At 35.5% G+C, this 27,337-nt stretch overlaps 1 protein-coding gene and 1 long non-coding RNA gene across 2 annotated transcripts in view; one reads left to right on the plus strand and one right to left on the minus strand.

Annotated features, from left to right (window-relative positions):
• Window positions 1–27,337, plus strand: part of lsamp (limbic system associated membrane protein) — a 628,278-nt gene that overhangs the window by 242,567 nt on the left and 358,374 nt on the right. The gene's annotated exons all lie outside the window — the stretch shown is intronic.
• Window positions 17,453–26,111, minus strand: LOC148657889 (uncharacterized). The gene is made up of 3 exons (XR_015940538.1): window positions 26,059–26,111; window positions 22,713–22,829; window positions 17,453–18,161 (listed from the first exon to the last, which is right to left on the minus strand). It is a non-coding gene; the product is annotated as an uncharacterized LOC148657889 (long non-coding RNA).

A 27,337-nucleotide genomic window follows, 5' to 3' on the forward strand; every position in this document is an offset into this window, starting at 1 on the left:
TTCTTAAGCTGTTCTTTCCAAATTCTCTAGATGAGATATCCAGTGGGTATGCCTGACAGTTGTTTCCAAATTTATAAACAAAGTGTTTTTCTCAAACAAGGCTCCCAGGAGACTGAATGAAGGCCTGTTTACCTGAAGCTAACATTTCTCACCTCCTGCTTGTCACCATTAATGTTACCAGGAGAATACTGGCTGTTACTGTACAAGGAGGGCATCGGGACTTTATCTTTTTTTATTTGGTTTTGGGGGGGTTTTGTTACACTTTCCTTTGCAATGCTTTATCAAGCTCTTGTGTAGTTGGAATTCCAACAGGTCTCTCAGGAACCTGCAGCCACATGTGAAGGATGCCTGGGAGTCAAGAGGTTTCGTGTTCATGCTCAGTGATCCTGTCACGGCTTTTGTAAATGGCTGAAAGACAAAATTCTGATTGACCAGGACTAGATTCATACCGTAATAATAATGCCATTTATAAGAGCTTTTCAAGCAACTCCAAGGGGTAAAAAAAATAATGGAAAACCAGCTTTGTGATAAATTGCCATTTGTTAGCTCTGTGTGTTGAATAACATCAGACCCAAGAGGTCTTATGATACATAAAAATGTAAATTACACTGCAAAGAAAATAAGTGAAGAGGTGCTTGTAACCCTGGAATCAGTGTAGAAGATCGCTAGTCTGAATGACACAGTCCTGTTTGGCCCTCCATCTTTCTCACTGTCTCGTGAGTGCGTCCCTCTCTCTGGCAGCTCCTCTATCGATACAAGGCTCTGCCAGTGATGCACATCAGTTTGCAGACATTACTTTGTGTTTCATGCTTTTGAACACCCTAGGTACAGTAAAAGTGTCCGTTGCTGCATGTTCAGCTAACATAGAAAAATCAAATGATTTGAATGCTACAGAACTGGCCCCTAAACATGTTGAAATAAGCTTGTATTTTAGCATTATTATTTATAATACTGTTCTATGATACACAGGTTTTGGAATTAAATGCTTACAGAAGCTGTACAAATTGTTCCCAATTGTACATTTTACTGTTAATATCATCTTCTTGATATGTGTCACATACAGTACATTAAGAAAAGCTCTGGCAAACTGTAGTTCAAAATATAATACCACTCAAAATTTCCCACTCAGAAATGAGTCCTTTCATTATAGCCTCCTGAGCCATAGGAATTCCTTTCTCTAATACATAAAGGAAAAGATGTTTAGGGTCCTTCCACATCCTGTCCTTCATTCTTAGATAGAGTGTAGTCAACCTTTAACTGAAAGACAGGTATAGTATGTATAAATATTGTGACACCTTGCAGGGTGAAGTGGAGTCAGCTCTCTTAACCATGCATGGCCTCAGGAAAACAGAAACACAAAGGCAGTAATGTGGGTGTAAAGTAGTACCTTTATTTGCAGTGCTTAGGAAATAATACAAAACAGAAAACAAAAGCCGCTGAAATTCAGATCTATACTGCGGACAAAGCGTCAGTCTCTCCCTTGTTTTGTTTTTTCATCGGATTGGCTGTGAAACAATAGGTTGAACACATTCCTCAGGCGGCATGGAAGTAGCTGTCTTAGGAAACCTTAAATTAAAGTTTTATTGGCCGGTTAGTTGACAGAGGAATGTCGGACCTTCTTCAAAAGGGATTGTTTTATGGATAATTTCTAGCATTTTGCCTTCTGCTACTTCCCTGTTACAAAGCAATATTAGCACGAACAACAGAAAAGTAAAAAAGAGAGAGGGCATTCAGCCCTTCTTGCTGACATACAGTAAGTTCCTAATTAACCCTAGGATCTCAAACAGCCATTTCCGAACAGAAAGAAGATTACCTTTAGCAAAAAGGCTGGGTAGCTCAATCCATTTACCACACCACTGTGTGTAAAAAAGTGTTCTCAGTTTGAAATTTGTTCTCGGGTTTATGTTTTAAGGCTCGTTCTGAAGAACTCCATGGTGCTGATTTGGTCAATGACTTCTGAGGATTTTGAACCCTTGTACCTTCGTATCTTTCTGAGTTCGAGATAAAAAAGCTTAATTTTTTTAACTGTTAATGTAGAATATTTCCTTTGAACCAAGGAATGTAATTGTGCATTTGTCTCTGAACTTTATGCTGATTACCTTTTGTAATATGGTGAACAAAACCGTACACACCATTCTAAATTATGTTACTTGTATATCGTACAATTGAGATCTCTTGATTAAAATTCTGCACTTTTAACTGTATAACCTAATGAAGTAGGTCCTTTCCTGTATGTAAAGCAGTGTGGGGTCCTTTGGAATGAAAAGTGCTGGAGAAATTCAATTAATTTTGCAATTATTAAATTATTGTTCATACATGCCAGCACTGGTACAGCTGTCTGGGGATCCCAACCAATTGCAGAGAGTTAAACATTTTGATTCTGAAATGCTTCAAGAAAGGTGCAAAATTGTTTTATGTAGTTTAGTTTTTAGTTTACGAATCTAAATACAAAATATTGTAAAAATATTGTGATCTCAGATTACTTGTTTTTATTAAAATCATCCATCTTGCACAGTAAGTACTAAGAGTTGTGACTAAACTGCCCACGTGTCATTTGTGTGCATAGCTAAACACCGAATGTAGGTCTGAATGAACCTTTTTGAATAATGCTCTAAAATAACAAAACCGCTTCTATCAATTTTTAATGAACACTGTTCACATTCTGCCATGTAAGTAAATGATGTTTTGACATATTTCTGAGCCTACAATAATAATCACACGGCACAATGTGCTGTCTTCTTTATCCCTGGCATCAGTTACAGTATATACCCCTTAACACTCTCTAAAGGTAGCAAAAAGGTAAACCTACACAGATAGTTCAGCGTGTTTGCTGGCACTGTCACTGGCAACATGGGTCAGAATTTGACAGTACAAGTTCCCTTTCTTTCTTGGACTAGAACATGGCATTTCTTGCAGCTAAGGAGGTTGCACGGAGAGGTCTGAGTTTCAAGATAGAGATGTTTTGGAACAAACAATAATTATACAATGAAAAAAATCATTGTGAACTGTCATTTGGTACAGGTTTATATTTGATTTCTTATATGTATAATTTCTCCTTTAAGATAAACATGCACAACAACCTAACAATGTCTATAAAGTCAAACTGTTTTCTTCTTTTTGCATACAAAACAAACTGAAAATTAAATATCCGTCTCCTCAGAGTGTTCTCTCCTCAAATTCCATTAGCAGCAGAAGATAATAACTTGTGAACTCAAGTGGAACCTCATTTTATGAAACAGTGCAGTGGAGTACGATGAAACCTATTATAATACAATGGCAAGAAATGAAAGAAATCATAATTATCTGTGCCAATAAAAATACACGAAACATAAAATTTGTCAGAGAAAGTAATTGAAATTATTGGAGCAATTGGTTTTGATGCAGTCCGTGCACTCAATGATAATAAAAAGTCACTGGCAGCAGATTTCAGTAATGGGAATGAGGCCTAGGTGACAAAGTTTGTGCACTGTCTGTGTTCAGCACTTTCTCCTTACAAAACTATTGAATATATGTACGGATACAGTTTTTTAGTATAGAGATTGACATTTCCCATTAATCAACAGGAGTTTTAACTTTGGAGTGCATCTTGGAAAGCCAAGATTAGCAATCCTGCGGAATGGCCAAGCTTGGTGCCAATTTTAATAAATAAGAGATGCAAATACAGTAAATTGAATAAGGCTGAAGTAAGAGTTAGAAACTGACACAAGTTTTCTGACAAATTACATTTATAAAAGTTAATATCACTACAGCCAGGAAAAGTCAAAAGTGATAACATTCTGATTATTGGGTTCAGAGCACATAAACAGGTGATAACATAGAAGACACTCCTATCTGTGTATTTGTTTACAATTACTAATGATATATTAACAAAACAACGTTATTTATAATAAATGTGAGTACGACCATCCTTTTATAGAACCAACACTTAGCCCCCTGGGCCTTTCAGTGAAAAAAGGATCCTAGAAAAAACATTCTAAGGAAACAAATTAAAATTAAAATATAATTTAGAATAATAAAATGTAATAAAGCAGCTCTCTTTTCAAAACGTAAAGTTGGCTATCTCCAGATCTCACTTGCCATGTACGTACTGGACCTTAAGAAGGAGGCCCTCTGTCCAGGACGTTTAGCCTGTAAAAGATGGCACCCACTTATGGTGGTGTTGTGTAGAGAGGAAGGGAAATATAATGGATCAACGTGTGATATAGCAAGTTCGAATCACAGAGTGCCCTTTCACTTTTTAACTTGTGATTTCGTTACTACAGTTTACTACAGGGAATCATTCACACATACCTTTTCATACCTTCCTACAAAAAGGAGGTGTGTGCAGTGTGTTCAGCAGGCTGTTTCCTCCAGTTCTCCTTTGTCTGGATTGAGCTGAGTGGTGATCATGATGCACAGTGGCAATACAACAGACATGTGAAAGAGCGTATTAAACTAAGAAAAGAAAGCATTTCTGTATGGCTGTGGGAGTATGAAGAAGTATTTTAGAAACACATATCCTGGCTTCCTTCAAGAAACAACTGGATGAAGTGCTCGAATCAATACCTTATTAACTACCAAACGTGATAGATGGCAGAATGGTTCTCATTCTTATGTTCTAATAATCCATCTACGTATCTTTAATTCTCCTGTGGCACATAAAAATGTTTAGGTCAATATTATCACTAACTAAATGTAAACTGTATGCATTAAGTTGATAAAATGTTGCTTTAAACTTAGGTTTGATTTAAAGGTTAACAGCTGTGAAAAGAGCATTCATAGATCTAACAGTGGAGTGGAATGATTTCAGCACCAGAAGACAATGAACAGCTACCACTGAAAGCTGAAGCACAAGAGAAGTGTTTTTTGTATTAGCCTTTTAAATTATCATGAACTTTTTTATTCCTGATCATTTTCTCAAGGTTCAGCACTGTACTCTTAATTAGTAAATTGTTTTATTTAATGATGCAATCTAGTAGACTAAAATAAATTGATTCTGCACAGTTTCAAAGTTCAATTAAGCTGTTTTTGCTTTCTAAAGGGGTATGCAATTTAACAAATGTATTTCATGATCCTGACAATTTGTACTTTGATTGTACGAAGTTATTATTAAACGTAGGGGTAAATGTCAAGTGTTGCCTGTGTTCCTACATTTATCTGACCTTGCCATCAGACTTCCTCACTTTATTTCTCTAAATGGTCCCTTGTTAGTATTATACTTCTTTACAGGGAATGAAAAGACCATTAATCAGATGTTATGATGTAACTCAATTCTAGTCCTGTCATGGCTGGGTTCTCTATTTCTAATGACACGTTGGAACAAAAACAGACACTTTTAAAGTTTATATTCTTGTCACAAACTACAGTGGTGCACTACAATTTGTTCTCTTCCGAATTAGAATAATTTTGGCATAATAATTACCTTCTGAGGGACAGCATTCCCTGGGCATTATTCAGACACATAAACTTTTCATAACTGGAACAAATGTTCTTTAATTTAAAAGCATCTTTGTTTATTGGGGTTTATCCTCATTGTAAATTCAAATCGACCTCATAAAGACTTGTGGGAACAGAAATCCTTGGCTGCTGTGATAGTATGAGAAACAGCATTGTCTGGGTGGATAACTAGTGTTTTCTGTTCGTTGAGAACAGTTACCTGGCTTGCAAAAACAATAGCAGATTTGCCATTGCTTGACAGGTATTTGTTCCTGAAAGTGCAAAATACTTACACTTTCGGAGGAAATGCAAATCTCCAAGGCAGAAAAGCAGAAAAGTGGAGTGATTTACTACAGGGTAATGTTCAGGGTTTATAGTCACGTTACCCTTAATGTTCCCTCACAATATTTCGCCATGGTGTTTATCAGTCGCTTTTCATTCTTGGCTATTTAACTCTTAAATAGATTTTGCACCTCAATTTCTGCATTTCTTCCAATTCTGCAAATTCTAAGCAATCTGTTTGCTCTTCTCACTTAGGCAGAGGTAAATGATTGACATTATTAAAATTGGAATTGATTTAATTTGACTTGTTGAATTTATGGGAATTTATGAGAATTCAACTTATATCTCTCTGCAACAACATTGACAGATGTAATCAAATCTCTCTGCACTAGCAGTATCTATCAGATTTCTATTTTTAAACGTGAAATGAAAGAGGCATTTTTACATGAAAATTGGTAACAGGAAAAGTCACAAATAAGAGGAGGTAATTCTGCCCATCTAGTCTGTTTTGTAGATAACAGCTAATTGATCCAAGATCATTAAACTGTTTCTTAAAATGAGCCAGGGTGTGCCCTCCAGCAACATGTTGGAGTATACCCCAAACCTCATAGTAAACCTCAGGTGCCTCCTGCTCTTTGTCTGAAATGCACTTCTACAGTAAACGGCTTCCATTTGTTTCCTCTGGTTCATGTTTCACTGATCAGTTTCTTTGTCAGTGCCTATCGAATAATTTTAATATAATTATATACAATCCAATGATACTTTAATGATTGATCTCTCAGAAATTAGTTTTGCATCCAAGCAGCTATTTTTACACAGAAAACATACAGTACAACCTTTAAAAAAACATTACATAAAAGACATCAACCCACACATAGTCATTACACACCACTCCTACAGGAATTCGCACAGCTTACCAACTGTATTGTAAGTTTACAATACATACAGTATGAATTATTATATTAAGACATTTGAATAATTATGTTTTTGAGGTTGTTCAGGACTATAAAAGTTCAGTTCTTTAAGTCTGTCAGTATACAGCAGAATATTTCCTTAAGCTATGAGATCTGGGCAGATTCCAAAGCAGCAATTTCCTTTTAGTAATGTGGTGACCAGTATTGTACTCAATATTCTAAATGAGGTTTTACTATTGCATTATACATATTTAACATAGCATCTGCACTTTTAACTACATATTCTAATATTTTATTTGCCTTATTAACTGCTTTCCTTTTTCCTCCATTACATAAATGGTGCGTCCACATAAACACCTGCATTTACTTATGAAAAGTAGTCTCTTCTAGCTCTGTTTTCCATTGTGTATTTATACAGCAGTTTGTGTTTTAGTACCTGCATGCACAACTCTCCATTTGTCTGCATTAAACACCATCTGTCAGATGTTTATCATGTCTTGAATTTTAGATAAATCTTATTGAGTTTAATTTCTTGTTTCTATGGTGCTTGCTGATCCTCCTAATTTAGTATCATCTGCAAACTTAACTAGTGTATTAACTATAGAAGATCTACACTGTAGATGTCTGATATAAATTAAAAAGAACAGGGGTCCTAGTACAGATCCCTGGGTTATCTACAAACACTAGCACTTCCCTGAATGCTTACTGCCTGCAAATTGAGACAATCTTTTCTGAGAAACTTTATCATTAGCCCAAAAATCTAAATACACAATAGCATTTGCTCTTTGTGTTTCCATTATTGTTGCTGCTTGTTCAAATAACAAGGTTAAGTGAGGCTGACCTTTTCTAACTGTTGACAGCTGACTGTTTCCTAGCATGTTATTTAAATAAGATTGATCTTATACCGTATGTACAGAAAGCTCTAATATTCTTTACAAAACTTTATACAGTATGTAACGGAATTCAAAATTATTGGTCTGTAATTAATTGGTTCAAATTTCTCACCCTTCTTGTTGATGGGCACTACATTGGCAATTCTCCAGTTCCTTGGTATGTTCTAGTCCATTGTTGTATTCCTATCCTTCTTTCTCTTGGGAATATCCTGGAAACACCAGGCAAACATATTACAACAATCAAGCTTGTGTACACTCAAAATATTTCATAAACAGTAATGATATTACCGCAATTCAACTTTGGTGAATGCGCGGTATGCATTAAAAAATCGAAGAGCCACTAATAGGAGTTAGTGATGGTCTGGCTTCAGGATTCTTTTGTAGCATTATTTTTTTTTAAATTGGATTTACTGTAGGAATGTTATTTTATTAATTCATAGTCAGATTACCCAGATTTCATACTAAATTAAAGTGTACGTTTCTAATGCAAGAGATCTGTTCTGTATTGTTAAGGCTTCCCAAACAACTTTTAATAAGATAAATAGTGTTTTTATCCACTTAAGTACTGTATAAGCCTTATGCAGAAATGATATATAGTATCATTCAGGCAAAGCAGGGATAAAAATGTTCACAGAATCCAGCTTCAGAGGAGAAGTTCAATCAGAAGAGAACTCTACTGTACTTATAACCTCAAGGTGGTTTCGTTTTATTTAAAGACATAAAGGTTTATATTGTACTTCTCTCAGTACTAGAGAAAAGTTCAGTGCACAGTGGCATGAAACACTGCTATGTTTGAGTGAATATTCACATTAAGGCAAAGGGACTTCATTTAATACACCTGGGGAAGTTGGTGTGAGCAAAGCATGGGAAATTAAAAAGAAGATGATCTATCAATGTACAGAGTTAAAAACAGCTGAAAATCTAGTCCATTGACATCAGGAGTTATCTTGGATTGCTGTCTGAAACAAGAGACTTTGCTTTGGTCCTTGACTCGTTTGGAATTCTTTGAAATAAGAAAAAAGCTCTGTTAAAACCAGATAAGCAAAGGAATAACTATTCAGGTGAAGCATTGTTGTAGATGTATTTCTTGGTGGCTCTTTCAGTTCTGCCTTTTCTATCAGGTAAAGCAAGAAGGATCTGCTGGCTGTTTCCTTCGATTTACTTGCCTGCCGTACTGACTTCATGAATAAATGGTAAAATCCAACAGAAAGCTGAGACTTTGCACGTGTCCTGGGAAATGACTGATGGTGACTTATCTGGTGTTTATGGAAGGCCAAAAGGATTTAACCTACAAGTCATGACTTATAGGTCAAATCCTATTAGTGGAAAGTGTGCCGTGCCCTGGGTTTAAAACAAAGATACTGATGGCTATAAATCCCTTGTGAGGTAAAGGCTGTCTTCTGAACCATAGAGGCACCAAAAGCCACAAGAAAAACCTCTGAAAGCTTTTAACACCAGGTCTTACTACTTCTGTGGAAAAGAAGCAAACCTGAAATATCAGAAAGGTTAATATAGGAAATGTGAGGAATAAATGTTTTGCTTGATACTTGTTCAGTGAGAACTACAGTAGTTTGCTTTATGGTTTTCTCAACATTTTGTCTTTTGAAAAAAGAAACTTGGATAAGTATTAAATATTAATGTTTGTGCTTGAATCCCTTTCATCAGGGAATAAAAATACACTGAAGTGCAGTGGTTTACATTATTCGAGAACTCTCATTTGAAATGAGACACAAATTATGACTGAGACCTCTGAAATAAAGACAGAAATAAGACATCGGTAGATCCTCTGCTCAAGTGATGCTTTGATCATTGGACTGATTGTGACTGACGCAGGGATGAGATTCTGGTCATGAAAACAATAAAATCCAAGACCTCTACTGTACAGGTATGTACAGCAACCCAATGACCTGCTGCAAGGGCAGCAACTGGGCTAAATGCTAGGAAGGCAGGTTTAATGACCCGGATAAGGAAATTAGGTCAGCAGGTTGTGTTGAAGGATGCCTTCTCTCAAGTCATTGATATTGTCTTGATTTTTACTGTGTACTTTGTATAGCCAAACATCAAGTAATAGCTTTATTCACAAAGAAAGTGATATCGTATAAAGTTACAGTTAGAGATAGACATGCAAAATTGAAAAACAATGAACACTGCATTCCTAATTAAAGTGATTTTATGCCAAAAAGTCTTTATTAACCTCTATGTTAGCTCAGGGGACTTGATAGAATTAGAATTTATGTATAATGGGATAGTTGTGACATTTCTGGAGCAAAGATCTCAGAACTGCTATCAGTTATTTCATATTAGTCGCCCCATATGCAGTGTAAACTTGCAAATCATTTGTCCTGCAGATGTCCTTTATAAAGTAGCAGTATGATTCTTAATTTGGTGAGATGTGGGAGACATTCTGGATTCATCCTGGATGAGCTCTTCTCTGTTGGAGTACTTAAGCCACATTGTCAAAACTGACATTCTGGCTCATTTCAAGAATCAGTTGGATAAAATTCTTGAATCAATTAGTTGTATAAAAACCAAATGAACCAGATGGACCTAAAGGCTTCCTCTTGTGTGTAATCTTTCTTATGTTCTTTAGTAAACCTTGATAAAGGCCTGTATAGGAAGTTTGTTCAACAAAAAAATAATCCTGACATGAAGCCCTACTTATTTCTTAAAAACAGCAGTAGAAAATGGGATATTAATCAGCCTCTCGTGACATTTTAATTTGAAAACAGAGAACTATAGCTTATTTAGTGTGGGTAGGCAGGCTTAATTTGGAACCGCAAAATTAATTGCAAAAGGTATTACTTAGCTAAGCTAATTTTTGTCTTTATATTTAAATGAGGCTATACTCGATTATTAAAACCGCCCTTGTTGTTGTGTTTTCCTACAAAGTATATCCAATCATAATTGGATCAGAGAAACAATGAATATTTAGAAGACCTTATATTGTTCCATTAATTGAACCTATTTTGCATTAGTAAATGAGATTAAATTGCGTTCATAGGATTAAAATTACCACATGCTTATGTCTCTCTAAGGTAGAAACAAGGAGTTTTTTCCATTCATAAATGGAGACTCAGTGAAATCTTCTGTATCCTGTCTTCTTGACAAGTTCTCCCTTTTCTACTTAAAAACATCTGTGGGAATACTGTACGTATCAGATTTCTTTCACCATGGACTGTGTCATTGTTTCGCTGGGATACAATCTTCTGAATGATTTTAAACTGTCCCAGAAGTGTGTTTTTCACTACCATGCCTATTTAATGTTATACTCTTTCTCTTGCCAGAATTTTGAGTGTCTTCCAAATTCCCTCTGCTAGCAGGTGCAGAGATTTGTACTATACGTGTGCAGTAGCATCCATTTGCTCAAATAGTAGAGAAACCCACAAGTTGTTTTGCTTTTTCATCCGTCAAGGATGCAACATTGTGATTATGGTGCACTTCTAAAAACTGACTGTATGCAAAAAGCATAAAACTCCATTATAACTTTTATTTGCTGCCTATACTATAATAATGAAATTGCTTGTCTATGAAAAGGTTTTCAAAAATGGAAATTGTGTTTTTAATTTATTTTTGACAGGTTGGTTATCACCTGGCTATTACATAGACAGGTAAAGAGAACATTGTATTGGGAATTGCTTATTTCGACTTAAATTGCATAATAGCGGTCCTTGTTATTGGTTCCTTTAATTATGAAATTATTTGTTTGTATGCATCATAAATGCATTAATTTGGTAGTTTTCCTAAATCTTTGGAGAAGAATCCATTGAAAATATGCCTCCCAGCACAGTAACATTGTGTATTCCAATTTTTTATAAAAAAAATATGAGGTGAATTGTTGGTGTCATTTTAATTAGCCTAGGTTAATCTCAGCTTAAGGACATGAAATTGCACTTTTTCAGGTTTAAAGTAAATATATATTGATGATACATAATGATGGAGATAGATTAATTATAAACCAGGGCTTTCATAATTAGCAAAAGCCTGAGATACAGTATACAGGTAAAGGAATATAAGAGGAGAAACATTTCTGAATTTAGTTGATGGTTTTTCTGTGCATGACTGGCTGTTAAAAATTAAACAATGTATAAGTATTTATAATGTTAAGTGGACCTTTCATTGATAATGAACAAAAAACATTTTGCACAACTGTTAACTTCAATCCAGCTTAAGCGTATGAGGCTCAAACAACAGACATCTGTCTTTGAAATACCCTTTGTGGTGAGTTAAAAAGGCAAGTCTGTTTGAACACTGTACATAAACTGAGCTCCTGCTATTTCTCTTCATCTTGTTCCATTTTGTCCAGCCTAGGGGTCTAAACCAAGCTCATTTGCTGTGCATTAACCAAAGCAATGTTTTTTCCTTTGGCATAAATATATAACCTTTTTTCTTAAGATTTAATACTTTTATAATGCAAATTATCTAATTATGCTCGTCTAATACAAGTCAGGGCCTGTAGGGTAAACAAGGCTTTGCTAAATGTATAAATTAAGTTTTTGGGGGAAGTAAGTGATCCTTTAATAAAAGTGTAAATTAATTTACCTTAAGGTGAAGAAGCTTAAGTGGATTATATGAAGCACAGCAAAACATACATACAAGTTAATAATTTGTTGTGTAATTCTCACAAATTACAATCAATTCATATTGGTTCGTAACTGTGAATGGAGATGTGTGACGGCACTTTTCACTCTATTATAACGTCAATTTTGGGTTGGCACTAAGTCTTGAAGTCCTTTTTCTTAGCACCCTGGAGTACAAAATTAAGATTTCTATGCTGTAATAATTCTGTGTAATAATAAACCTCATATTTGAATTGGAGATAGGGGGCTGGTGGCAGCTTATTGTAATGTGCTGCTTAAAGAGGATTTCCAATTGTTCTCACCATTAAAACATTTTAAAATGTCAGATACCAAGAGAAAGAGTGAGGAACCTATTAACAATTTGTTAATTACAAGATTACATGTCCTTGAATTTCTTTCACTTTCAGTTTATGTGTTCAGCACCAATCATGTGGGACGGGGAAAATATCCTATTACAACCTGAATTGTGCGACATGGCACCACATTTGTATACAGTAGTTCACTTTTATTACTGTTTGCAGGTAAAAGTTCTTCATGTGCTACCATGAAGATCGCTATCAATTATATAGCACTGAAATTTAGATCTGGTTTTACACTACCACCATGTACTGTAAGTGGAAAGAAGTACAGAAGTACAATTAACCATGTTTGTTGGAGGTAAACAATGGACACCTTTCATGTGTTACATGACCATATGATTTTGACTGTCAGAAGGCAAATTTTCTGTCATCTATGATTGACACAAATAACAAAATGGTTCAATTACTGTCAGGCTGAAATGTGTTAAATAGAAGGGAATTTTCTTAAATCCTTTTAAAGTAGCCTTTGCTCCAGTGTTTGAGCAGCTCATGAGGGCAGCAAGTCTTTTGCAAAAGACAGAAATAATCCTTAAAGTGAAGGTAAAAAAAGTAAAGATAAAGCACAGGACTGCCCGTTACCATTAGGAGTGCACATTGGCTTTTGATTGTTCAATCCAGATTGTACTTAGATTGATATCCAAAGTTTTTTGTGGTCTTGACTCCTACTTAGGCTTCAAGTACTTTGCCTTCAAGACATCTTTTTAAAATCCCAGAGTATAAAATTGCAGCTCAGCAATAATGCAGTTTAATGCAAATTAGACATTATTTTTCATTGACGTAGATTATAATTTTCATAGTTACTATTATCTCAATGTGGGTTAAACGATACTTAGTTAATACTTAGCAATATGCATCAATACGATTTTTATTGCCAAGCAAGCTCAAGCTTATATTTCTATATCCATGACATTAGGGTTCTCTGAAGATGTAAAAGCAATAAGTGTGAAGTCGTGTACATTTGTAGCAGGATCTGCTTACAGCTAAGAGCCAAGGAAATACTCAAGGTATAAATTTTAAGAGCAACATCATCTTGAGCTCTACCCACGCATCTTACCAGCTGCTTACCACCTTCAAAACCAAACTAGAGTCGTTTTTTTCTCACTTCCTGAAAAAACTATCCCAAAAAATAACTTCCACATTCCAAGCACAAAGTCTTGCTTTTGGTTGGGCGGTTCCCTGCCTTCCATTAGTGAAGCACATTGGAGAAGCCGATGTCCTGCTTATGCATCAGATTCACACTAACACTAGAGACCTCTGCTTCTTGGATTTATTATGTTTCACTCAGTTATCTTCCACCAGTTGGACAGGTGACTCAGACTCAGGAAGCCATTCTCCATTGGCTTCTGGGGGATGTACTTCCAGCAGAAGCCGCCATCATGTTTCTACTTACTGCTCTCTTACGATATTTAGATTATATGTGCAGGTAAAATGTAAGAAACATGGTTCTCAAAATGACTCGGATGAGAAAATGTAAAGTGGATAAAAGATACAAAAAGGAGGAGATAGATTAAAGTCCAAGTTTGCATAAATATTTGATGGGAAAAAGGCTTCAAATCTCAGGTTTGAGTACCTTGAGATAATGAAAGGTACGCCTGAGTGGAACATTAAATATTTCTCCTTATTAATAAATCACAGCTGGGGACCAGAATATTTTAAATAATTACAATAATTTAATTTTATAGAAGGTAAAAAGTCATCTTCTTCTTCTGCTTTTCCCTGACTCAGTGGAGTCTGTTTCTGTAAGGATTTCTGTTTTAAACTTATGCAACTTGTACTTTTCTCTGTAAAAAGCTGTACTCCTACAGTACTGTGAGGAAGTACAAAGATCTGAATATAAATATTTTCATTTTGTATTAAAATATTGTAAAAACTGAACATGAACTGAAAAACCATGTTATATAAGAGTATATACAGGTATATATTTTATATACACAGTACAGTATATGTTATATATTCCACAGTGATCAGTCTTGCATTACTAGTTCAGCTATTCAGTTTCCACCTCATAAGTTCTGTTTTTTCAGAACCTGGTTAATAAAGCACCTTACGCTTTCTATGCTGTAAATATTAGTCCTTCTATTCTATTCCTTTAAAAAATGATAAATATTTTAGTTACAGGTAATAAATTGACGTACAATAAATTAATTTCTAAATTAGACTGAAGTATCTTAAAGCCAAGAAAGACCATCACCAAAATATTTTTTTGTTAAGCTGGTGAAAGAAGAAAGTGGCTCCTTCTGTTCATAAATGACACAAGCACAGGCATTTGGGAAGTGTAAATTAAAAATGTGTAAAATTGTATATCCTAAGTTGTTATTATCAGAGAACTGATGAAATTTCTATATGCAGTCCTTGTTGATCCAGGGACAGATTCAATAGGAGAAGACAATGCAAAAATGAATACTGTACTTTTTTCTTATCATGCCAGACTTCAATATGAGGAGAGGACCTGCAGTTAACATACAGTACATTTCTATGCCATGAACAGCTTACTACGCTAGCAAACCACTTATATATTCTTTACTTTCTTCCGATGAGGATTCTAATTTATCACAGCACTGAGATTTAACTTTAACATTGGTGTATATTCCAATGTTTTCTGCTCTTTAAGTTATATATATGTTTAAGTTTTAAGTTTTAATTAATTTCTTGTAAATGATGTTAGTGCACTTCCACTCTTCAATGTATCAGCCGTGCTGCCCACAACTCTGCACACATTTCCTAGCAACTACGCCCCACTGTACCCCTGTAGCTGCCTCCCTGATTCATTCCGTGTAAGTCTGACCTCTGGCCAGGACTGTCATTTCCTCAGCCAGACATGTTGAAGTCAAAGTATTAAGTTTGCTATCCCTTTATATTTGTCAGCCTATTTTGGCATAGATATTGACCAAACTATTCAAATACAGTATATTCATCACAGGAAAGAAAAAGAATAAAAACTCATAATGTAATATTTTAAGAAGAGACAAAATAATTTGACTATAAATAATAAATAACTAATACATACATTTATTAAAATATTAGTGAATAATATTATTGCTAGATTAATTATTATTAATTTAAATAATCTTAATAGATAATACTTTGTATTTATATTAATAAAACCATGAAATGTTAAAGGTCCTCACTGATAAAGTTAATAAATAAACTGCTACATTAATCAGAAGTTTTATTACTGTAAGACCTTAACAGAATGAAGGTAGCCAATTCCAGTATTAGCAGACAGTAGGGGCTTTCTTAACAAGATTGATTTTGTTCCTTAAGCAACCAATAATGTCTTTAGAATCTAATTTGGAATGATTAGGTACCACTGCAGGACAAAATGTGATTGTAATCCCAAAATTTCATTGGATAAGGGATCAGGTATCTCTCAGTTTCTCTTAAAAGAATACAATTACTTTTCTGATGCCATTGCATATACTAGTTCAGGTGGGTAGCTGCGTCAGCATGCGTAGGCTGCAAAGGAACAAGTTATAGGTTTATTCCATGCTGAAAAAAAGAAGAAAGAGAACACAACGTTTCGGTCGTGGAGCCTTCTTCAGGTGTGAGGGTATAGTATATACTATGTATATACTATATCTTTTAGAGAAGCCACAAAAGCACTTTCCTTATCCCTCTTGCATTACAAAAGCAAATGCTTATGTTTCTTTTTATGCTATGTACAGTACATGTAACTGGATAAAAGGCAGTTAGTTAATTAAGACCTAATGAAACTTTGAAAGTGGTTCTAGTTCTGCTTTGATCTCCATTTCTTTCATCCCTTGAAGCTAAGCAGGAATGTGGACAACTGCTGTTCATGAAAAATGTACTTCGTATTTTTTTTCTTATAGCTGTATTCTTTTCATTTACACATTTTTAAACACAGGGCTCAGGAACACTCATGCCGTCTTATCTCCATATAAAAACTTAAACAACATAAAATCCTACATTATTATTTACGCTGTAAGGAAGCCTACTGATTTTGCACCTTCTAAGGCAGGCAAAGAAAAGTTGATTGTACATCTAGTACTGGAAGAAATTTAATATTAATGAGTACTGAACATTCCACATTAACTATACAACAAAAGGTGCTGGTCTGGCACACATAAATGGGCATTACTGTTGATTTTCTTTATCTTAACTGTTGAGCTGGACTGGATGGAATGGATGGAGCTGTGTGCCCCAAAATAAATGTGATCCACTAGCAGTGCTTTTAGGACAATCTGATATTTTGTGAAAAATGCTTGAAAAAATACCTGCATGTCAAGGAGAAAGGATGATGGTCTCCTCACTGTTACCTGCCACAATGATAGACACTTTCCTGCAAACCAGTTTGCTCATCCCCATCATGTAATTGTGAACCCAAAGGAAAGACAGTGATTTATTTCTCAGACAGGGAACCGAGCACTTAGGGTCTATGGGTGGTAGAATGATTATCCTCAGTTGTCATGATTTGTTAGCTATTAATAAGGAAATGCATTTCTGTTTCAGTGAATTTTGAAGACTGAGACTGCTCTCTCTGTATTGGTCTTTTTAACATTTAACCTTCTTCATAAAATGTGTGGAACCCTGAAAAAAGTTAAGTACAAATAGATTAAATTATTATATACACATCCATGATTACATACATACAGTATACACACATGCATGCATAAGTCTATTTCTTGCAAGGAGAATATGTGATTTCAGTGTTATGCAGTACTTGCTGAGAGAAGAGACACAGGGGTTTGATGAGTACTGTTCCTGCAACATAGAAAGCCACATTCTAGTTCTTAGTACTAGGGCACTGCTCTTTTAAAGTGTAGCAGATTATCTGTTCTGTAGTTACCTTTGGGTTTTTAGTAATTTATGTATTACTATGAGCTTGCCCTTATTAAAGAATGCTCTGCACAAGAGGATGGATTAAGCAAAATCACTACCGGCATTTAAGACATATTGGGAGTTTTGCCAGGAATCTAGACTTAATTATTTGCAGATGTTTGCGTTTTTGGCCTCCAGCTAATGGAAGACAATGTAATAATGACAGAAAGCTATTGTGTGAGAAAGCATTTAATGGCATAATTTGGCTTGTTTGACACATCTTGATACAAAATTCAAATGACAAGGCTGCTATTCCGATTCTGGCTGTTTCTGATGGCTCACAGGAGAAAGGCATGTTGGATGGCTTTTTCACTTTAAATCCTAACTGTCTCTTGGATGTTTTCGTTGTGAAACATTTGTTCAGTTGTTTAAAGGTATTAGACTAAAGCCTCTTATGGTTTTCACATAATCATTTTCCCCCAGATCTGTTTTTGCTGTAAAGGCCTTTTGGTTAACAATGGCAACAACAAAATTAAAAGTGATAAATATTTTGAAGTTGAAACTTCAGTTAATATTTCAGAAAAAAAAATGTTTTTGCTTTCCTTATTTATTGGAATAAAGGTTGAAATGTCATGGATAGTCGGCAGAGTGCAGTTGCATCTCCTGAGATGAGAACTGGCATAAAAGGGACTGCTTCTCTGAAGGTCCTGGTTATACTTCTTTGCAAAACCTCAGTCTGACAGCTCAGACATGAGAAGCCTAAGTCTGTTCACATGGGTGTCTCCTGTGGCCAACTTGTAAAGTTTGACTTGTGCTGTGTTTCCTCATCGGCCTCTTGAGAGAAAGGCCTCCAGCAGAAATCTTCTCTGAAAAGGTAATGAACTCCTTTATTTCATCTCGACATAATGTGGCACATGTTGCTTGAAAACAGGTTCCTTTTTCCTGTGTTTGGAAAAATAGATTAATATACCGTATAATTTGTCAAAATGTTAAATACTCCAACTTGTTGAATGATTACATAATTCACCGTGCAGCGGAAAAAAAAAACCTTTGTTTTTAAGTGTTTATACACAGCTGTGAAGATGCCTAGACACAATCTAGACACTCTCAGTACACAGTGAGAGACATTAAAAACACAGCAAGTGCTATTGGTTCCATTTCAGTGCTCTCGGTACATGTATGTTGTGATCAGCAGCAAATGACAATCTCTGCTAATGTTATCTACTATTATAACAATTTTTCCTGTTATTAACACATTTAGCACCATTAATTCGCACATTATAATCTTTAAAAAACTTGATCATGACAACCTGAGGTATACCAGGCATGAACAGCCAATATACACTATAGTGCTGTAGTAGCTCATTTACAAATCTATTCTACAGTATATGACAGGTTATTGATTATCAGCTGTTCCTCAATTACTTGTTCCTCAATGAAGATACTGTACAAGGCAACTTTTTAGACTGCACAAAGTAACTATCAGGACTGTTATCTTGAAACACAGTGTTTGAAAGTACAATGTGTCTGTTTAAAGAAGGAAAAACACTGAATGGAAAAAGTATAACAATGCAAAATGTCTAAAAATGTTGTAAAGCAGTGCATTTACAGTACATATTTTTACATTTTTTTTCAAGGTAATGCATGGTTCCCTACTCATCCTTCAAGCAGGATGACATCTGGATGGATAAGCTTGGACATTTTCTGGATTTTTGTTTTATTACTAAAATAATTACTGTTTGCTCGTGGGTCTGACGGTCTCAGATTTAAATTTGCTATAAAATAAACCCCATTAACCATTCTTTTCACTGACAAGAAGGCATCACCAGTTTGAAATGTGAATTTACTAAGGTAAATAAAATGGGTGTAGGTGTAAGTATAATTCTTGCAATACTACAACAAAGCTCCCAGTCAGTCCTGCGTTACAAACTCTGAGGTCCTCTGCTAATTTATCAATTCTAGACATATGACAAATAGCAAAGCTTTAGTTGTGAAATATTATATAACACAATTCTGCAAACAAAAATGATCAAAGTTTTAACTACAACAATAGCGGTGGTCTTATGTAAAGGAATAACTTCAGGGGACCGTGCAGACGATCACATTATAGTCAATAAATATTGATGACCAGCACGAGAATGTGGTAAAGGTCCAACACAGTCAACTATCTCTCGACTGAATGGTCCATCAATGGTAGAGCCGACGCAGGATATAAAGGCACTACCGCAGGAGCCTGGTTTGGGTTTCCAGCCAGCCCACACGAATGGGAAGACTTGCAATATGCCAACAATATCACGCTTTAACCCAGACCAAAAGAAATTTCACAATATGCGATCAGGGGTTTTATCAATACCACTATGACATACTAAAGCACTGCGATGAGGAAGACTTAAAACGGCTTTTCGAAACACAGATGGCACTACAATCTGATATACACTTCACCAGTCACCACCGGCAAAAGTTTTAAGCAATCTCCATTTTCACGTTAAAACTTCATTCTGCAAATAATACCCAATTGCAATGTTTTCCAGCTCCCTAGTCTCTACAACCTCATCAAACATAGGAGACAACTCAGGATCACTCCTCTGTTCAGTTCTTAATCACGAACAGGCAATTTTAAAACACCATCAGACTTTTTTTTTATCTTCAATCAAACCAGTAGGACACCAATTTGATGATTCAATTGGCGATGTCTTAAAAGTCTCACTTTTAAACTGTAACAACACAAGAGGATAGCGTTCCTGTAAAAAGTCTAAATCCAGTTGACTCCTAGGCACTGTTGTAACATCAGAGTTATCATGTCAGCTGTTGGCAAAGAACAGCAACAAGCTGTCAGCTAAATCGTTTCCCCAAATAATAGAAACTCCTTTTAACGCTCCACAGATTATCAACCAACTCCTTACTATCAAACTCCAGAACTGCACAAACAATAAATAACATGATGAAAACAAAGACGCAAACCAAGCTGGCGCAACAAACACGAATTTTTAAATCGCAGACGAGCCTCCAATACATACTGTACTGTAAACAACCACAACAAGTACACTACTATTAAAAGCAGTATTACTTATAGCTTGAGCTCATGGTATCTGTGAAGCTAAGCAAGCATAACCTTGATACTCCTCCCTGGAGACTAAAGTATCCAAGCTAAGGCTGCAGTAAGGTAACCAGAAATACTGTGCTACAGGAAGTGTTGTCCTTCAGATCAAATATTAAACCAAGTTTCTGACTGCATTCATTACAGATCCTATAGCACTATATATAGTGCTTCTAGTGCATATTTAATGTGTGACCCTTCCAAGATACGGACTAGCTTTAAAGTTTTTGTGGATGGGAAGGACTATAGAATTGTCTATAATAAAAAAAGCAAAGTGAACAACACCTTAACTGACTTTATAGCAAAATGAATTGCTAGTTTTATTTTGGCAAGGCAGTCCAGGCATTGACAGAGAGTAAAAGGTATTCTTACCTAAACTCACCATGAAAAAAAAATGGCATCTGCTCAACTATATATGGCTTAGTATATTTACTAAATTAATGAAGCATTTTTAAAACTACTTGCACACCAAGGACAATACTGTAATGGAGGTCTCAGCAAAAACCTGTAGAAAGTTCCTAAGGGGACATGAAAAACCTCTTTTCCACATGGCCTTTAGTCCTACACTTCACTTCCTGCTTTAAGGAAACTCACTCCCACTTTGTCTCCTCGGCATTAACATTTATTACTTGACCGGAAAGCAAAACCTCCCTGCATTCCTGTATCTTCTTATTTCTTGGCTCTCAGGCAAATATGACTCCAGCTTTATACTTTTTTGTGCCTCGGGCTATGTGGATATTACTATATGACCAGTGCTCTGCTAGCCTTTAAATGGTCCACGAACTTCAGTTTGCTTGAATGTTTGCTTGAACAGGTGGAACAAATTAAGTCCCCCTGCTCACAACAATAGTAACGATAGTAACAGCAAAGGCACAGTCTTCTAACAAACATGAGTCATTATGCTCCGATGTATATCTACTCATTACAGATTTTAAGCTTTATTTGTTTTTGGACCAGAATGTGAGAAAAGTCTGATGTAAGTCTGATGATCTTTTATTCTTTTTAAAAATTGCTCTTCCAACATTGAACATGGCAAATAATGTAAACTGCTCACTCCTTCCTTTCCTGGGTACACTGAGTGATGATTTTATTGTAGGAGCAACACTCAAAACAGAGGATATTTTGCATTAACTCAAGGTGAAACATTTGTAGAAGTCTGTGGGCTTGCTTTGCTGCTTAACTTATAGAATCATGTTCTCTGCAGGAGGCGATATTCATTCCAAAATGTCATCTGTGGATCTGATTTTTGTTTTTGCAGAAAAAAAGTAAAAGCACAATTTATGACATTCTTAACCAATGCTAAAATGACTCCTTTTATTTTTTAAGTGTGAAAATACAACCTGAGAACACTTATGAAGTGTGTGCATTTGATGAAATGTATGCTTGAGTATTGTACTGAAGGTACAGTATATGGCTCAGCCTCTGTGACCTTTTTTGGCAGAACAGTTGAAGAGGCTTGGATAAAGTGAATACTTAAATCTTTATTTGAACAAAAAAGGCTAGAGTTCTAGTTCCTGAGTATCCTTCAGGTTTCTATTGTCTCTCTCTGTAATAAACAATATCAATAATGGCTGTGTTTGAAGGAGTTACTATCGAGTGGATACTCAGCTCTAAGCTTAGTGTACTTACTCAATTGGAAGCGTCACTCAAGAATCAAGTGTTCACATGCTCTTCATTGATTATTGTGTCCTTTTTGACCATTTCTTCCTTTATTTTCTTCACAATAGTCAGCCAGGTTTCTCTGGTTCTACAAATACATTTGTAACCCACTGACATACATTATGTTGTAGGGGTGTTGTAGTCTTTGAGTTAAATAAACAAAAAGGAAGCAAAAATACGCTGGACCAGATAGAGTCCTCTTTAGATTGTTTGAAAGCTTGTAGTACTTGCAGCTACTTCTCCTTTGCCTGCTTTCTGAACTTGCCTCAGTTTGAAGAGACAGATTTTTAATGGAATTAAAATAATGTGTACTACATTATATAAAAGTGTGCAAATAATAATAATAATCTAAATCTGTACTTACACACCCAAAGAAATGTAGAGTTTTACCGTCTCTAAATGATCTGTGAAATAATGTCCATCTGAGCCAGCAATTTGTTCGGAGATCTTGGGTTCTCCTTGTGTTCTTGGGTTGGAATTAAAACCTACCAGGAGTCAGATTTGTTAGGCATGACCCGGAAGAACACAGACATTAATGAAACATTGAATTCTTTAAATAACATGAGTTATTCTCTTTAGTAAAATATTCTCTGGTATGATATGATATTTGTAAAACTCAGTACCCTTACCGCATTAGTTCATTCTTTCCAGTTAATCTCTAATAGCTATGAATTTGCGAAACAGCTGTTAATGTCACAAAAGATAAGGGCTCAAACATTTACATGCATGCATGTTACCTGCATAGTCTTTTTCAGGAACTGCAATAACATCCATGGAAAAGCCATCCCGATTTGGCTCAGGTGGGGTTGAGTTTCCTTTCAGATTAAAATTCCATCTCATGTTCCCAATGCTCCCTGACACAAATAGAAAAAGAATCACGAGGTCACATCTAATCTTATTAAGGTGGGCCAAGAGAAGGGAGGGAAACCCAACTTGCTAAACCTCAGAGCTCTTGGCCTACTAGTTCAGACTTCTTCCTTAAACACTGAGAACAAAAAAAAAAAATAGCACAGCACTGTGAGCTGTCAAAGGAAAGACAAGAAAGAGCACTAATGTGCTGCTGTGGGATTTGGGTACTGTTAGCTAGAGGCCATTAGTAATTGCCAAAGGAGTGAGCCTGTAGACAGCTGAGGGGATTGAAGTCCAGATAAACATGAGAAATTAGACTGTCACTAGAATCGTCATTCGGTTTTCCTTATTCATACAGTATCTTAGTAGCAAGAAGAAAACACAGCCATGACTATGGCAGTGATGTTTTTGTTCCAGCACCAATAGTACTCACATTACGGTTTTGTAACTGAAGAAAAGGCTATATGATTTTTTGTTATACGTTGCTTCTGTCAAAAAAGTTTAATATTCTGTTTTTTTCTAAGATGGTAGTAATGCTTTGACTAAATCATACAGGCTGTCTTCATGTATTGGAAAAGGACTAGCACACTGATTCTGGTTTTGAGTCTTTCAGGTGATGGACCAAAGTTTCTGAAAACACGGTGTCATACTTCAGTATTAAGATTTTATCAGAAAAGATGATGGAGGCATACTACAGATGCAACAGATATAATCAAGCAAGGCTCAATTTTAATCCCCTGAGGTACTCTTTTGACACTCTACTGGAACCATTTGCTTTTGTATCTAACAGATATCTATTCATTTCAGTTTCTGTAGATTTTGCGTTGATAATCTAATACTTTAACATGTCTGCTTATTCTATTACTATATAATTCTACATTGGCTTTACTCATGAAGTTACAGTTTATCCTTTTAACATTAATGGGGCTTCAGTTTCATCTAGTGTCCAGTAAAGCGTGATGATTGGGAATTGTATTTTTTAATTAAGGTACTGATATATTAAGGGAATACTTTGTGAAGCAGAAATTGAAGTCCTAGTTTAAAGATTAAAGCATTGTAAAAGAAAACCATTCTATTTGTTGAAAAATACAAATGTTCTGTTCCAAGGTTCTTACAGCATATAGTTTATTTACATTATACAAGGACAAAATAATCAAGAAATGCTTATCGCAATATGTATTTTCAGGGCATTTGCTTGTATGTACATTTTATGCTGTTCGTTGTGACAGACATAAAGTAGTAAATATGACTCTAGATTCTCTAAAGATTGTGCACTGCTTTAAAAGGGCATTTTGCTTTCTTTAACACCAGTCTTTATTTCATATTGACCATCCATTTCCCATTGTGATGGTTATAAGGCAGGCTGGCAGACAGAATTGAGATGAGAAGTGATAGATTTTTGTCCAGCTTCGGGAGACACCTGTTTCGCTGATAAGGGAAAATAATGAGACATCTATACAGTGGGGACTCCTGGGATGTCCGGTTCATTTGATTTAGCCACTTAGACACCACACAACCATTCACTTCCTGACACTGGTCAAGTCAGTACTTGAAAGTACAGACCACTTTTGTTCCCATGCTACTGTACCTCCAGTTCAGATCAACTTTAAGCATTTGGTAAAGGTGATTCAATTGGTACAGCTCACAGTAGTGGCTTACAAAAATGCAAGAATTTCCTATGCAAGACTGTTAAGCTAAATAGCCTTTTCATGTTTCTTTTTTTAGCTGTACTTAATATTCCCCAATGTGTAACTGACTATTTATTATATTTATTTGTTTTTTTTTTTACAAGCACACGGTTCCATTTATTCCTTTTGCACAACATTATAAAGAAGGAACAAGAATAGGTTAATTGCTCTTTGAAAAGTACAAAAATAAAAAAAACACAGTGAGACAATTTTTTTTTTCCTGCTTTGGCTTTGTATTATCCTCTTAAACTCTCCTTGTCCCCCTTGTTCAGCCTGAATGATGATGTTTTGAGCCTCTTCACATTATAAATAAGACTGTTAAATATTGTGGTCATTTGATTTGTAACTATATCAGTAAATTATGCTGCAGTTACTTAACAGAAAGATCAGAAGTACAGTATTTGCAGTATATATAATGTACAGTACTGTATATATACAGTATATAATGATATACTGTATGCTTAAAGGATTCCAAATACAGACAGCAAACGCTGTTAGAATGTTGAGTACTGATGGCATTTACCACCTACCTTGTGCTACATGCTTCAAAACACTGCCTAACAAACCCAGAGCACTTACATTACACATTCTATACAAGGCTTTCTTCCTTTCCATTGTATGCAATGTGATCACAATTTAATATGTATCTCAGCGAGATACAGTACATGTTAAAATATGTGGCCTTTAGCTGACGAGTAACATTTTATTTTTGAAATTATTGCAAACAAAAGGCAGAGTTCGTACATATTTAATGTGCCCCCTGAAAAACAAAAGACCATGTCACAAAGCTGAAGTTCAAATAAATTAAGTCCCTATGAACGATAACAAGATCGTAGCCCAAATACTGTACAACAAGACTGCAGTCAAGTTTCTTGTGCTTTGAATTTGAGGAGTGTTAACTCCGAATATATAGGCCTGTTTGCTGCTCTGTATTAGGGTTCATTAGGCTATGTTTTTGGCAGGTTGATATCTGATTTAGAGTTTACTAATTACCCCCTTGGGAGTTTTGAGCAATTACTTCTTAGCCTTCTTCTCTGTTGAATACCCCAGGCCTGAGCTATATTTCACAAGGATCTTTTACATACAGTACTGTATGTCCCTAAAGCAATCTTCAGGTGCCATGTTTCCCAAATCACATTAAACATGTTTTAAATAGCTGCTTTGCACATGGTGACATACTACAGCAATGTGAGAAAAGCAAAAAAGAACAAACAGAAATCATTTCAATCAACGGGTAAAGTATTAGAATTTCTTTCAGTATTAATGTTGAAAAAGACTTTAAAATACGATACTCGGAATTTAAAACATCAAAGGAAAATGCGTTCTGTTTTATTGTCGTATCTCACCTTCCCTTGTTATCATTTACAGTTCAGTTCATCTCACTGAATGAAAAGCATGTTGTTCATAAGTTTAGTATCCCCCACCCTCAAAACAACTATTATCTTTTGCCATTATATCTACGATTCTTAGGGGGTTGTTATCCTTAGACTTACTTGTTCATTCAAGATTACAAGGTTCAGACTATTTAGTTAGTGTTTAAGATTACCTGCATGCCCCACCACAAACATGTTGCCTTCACTGGGGTTGTTTCAAAGAGAAAGGAAGAGAAATGCCACGTGGCAGGTCTAAAGTTCCAATTTTTTAGTTGTCTCTTGTAGGATGATAAATGAAAGTAAGTGTCCCACAGCAATTGACTTGGAAAATGAGGTTTTGGAAGAGAAGCCAGAGTTTGAAGCTGTTAATGATTTAGATGGCAGGAATGGAGTTTACAGTGCTGTTCACCCTGTGCTCTGGGTTCATAAGATCTGGAGCTGTTCCTAAAAGTGTATAGTGCTGTAGGTTGTTCATGGAGGATAGTGTAGAACTATTTAAAGAGCACTTAAGAGATCAATGGTAAGGGATCATAAATATAAACAATCCTGATAAAGCAAGACCTTGACATTATCATATTGCTGACTATTGATTACTGTATCCTTATCAATTCTTTTATTTATTTTTTCCCTTTTGTAGGTAAGTGAACCAAGTATTTACTGTTTTTCATCCCAAGGTGGAAATGGAACCAAGCAGCTTAAACAAAACACCTGATACCCTGCAAATCCCTGACAGGTTAGCATGCTCTCTGTAGTCTTTGTTATTGATTGATCGACCAGTTGTTGTCTGCGGTTGAAGGGAATTTTTATCTGCTCTGTAGGTAGCTGCAAGATTAAAAACCATCTGTGATGTACCTAACTTAATTTTTCATATTGGAACTCCTGACTACAGGCACCGTGATTAGTTGGTCTTAATATAAAGAGTGATGTAAGCCCTATTTACTTTTTCTTTTGTTTTAATATTTTGGTTAGACTGACAGGTAATATAAATTGATAACCATAAATCTAGATAATTTGTGCAAATATGGAAAAAGAAATTAGAGTGTTATTGCATTTCAAATGACTTGTCATTCTGGTTTTTAAAAGTATCATTTTTCAAATGCATTTTTTCAGGCACATTTTCGTTAAGGGAATAGTTTCAGTTTTGTTCATAATTAGGATGTCATTTTGATTGATTTGGATTATATCTTTATGTACTGCTGTGAGAAGTATTTGTGATACTTTTTGCAGAAACACAATACGTCAAACGACGTTTTAGCCATTTTGTTTTCTGCTACCAGTGTAACCTGATAATGTAGCATTTTATAGTACGAAAAGTAGCATTTTAGCTTTATGAATGTGTAGAGAGAAACAAATGATGTTAATGACCAGAGGTGAAAGACAATGAATCAGTAAGAGTTAATTGGTAAACGAGATGGATTAGGTCCTACAACACTTCGTTTGAGTTGCTTGCAC

The sequence above is a fragment of the Lepisosteus platostomus genome, chromosome 7, assembly GCF_059453375.1.
Source record: "Lepisosteus platostomus isolate fLepPlt1 chromosome 7, fLepPlt1.hap1, whole genome shotgun sequence".
Taxonomy (NCBI): domain Eukaryota; kingdom Metazoa; phylum Chordata; class Actinopteri; order Semionotiformes; family Lepisosteidae; genus Lepisosteus; species Lepisosteus platostomus.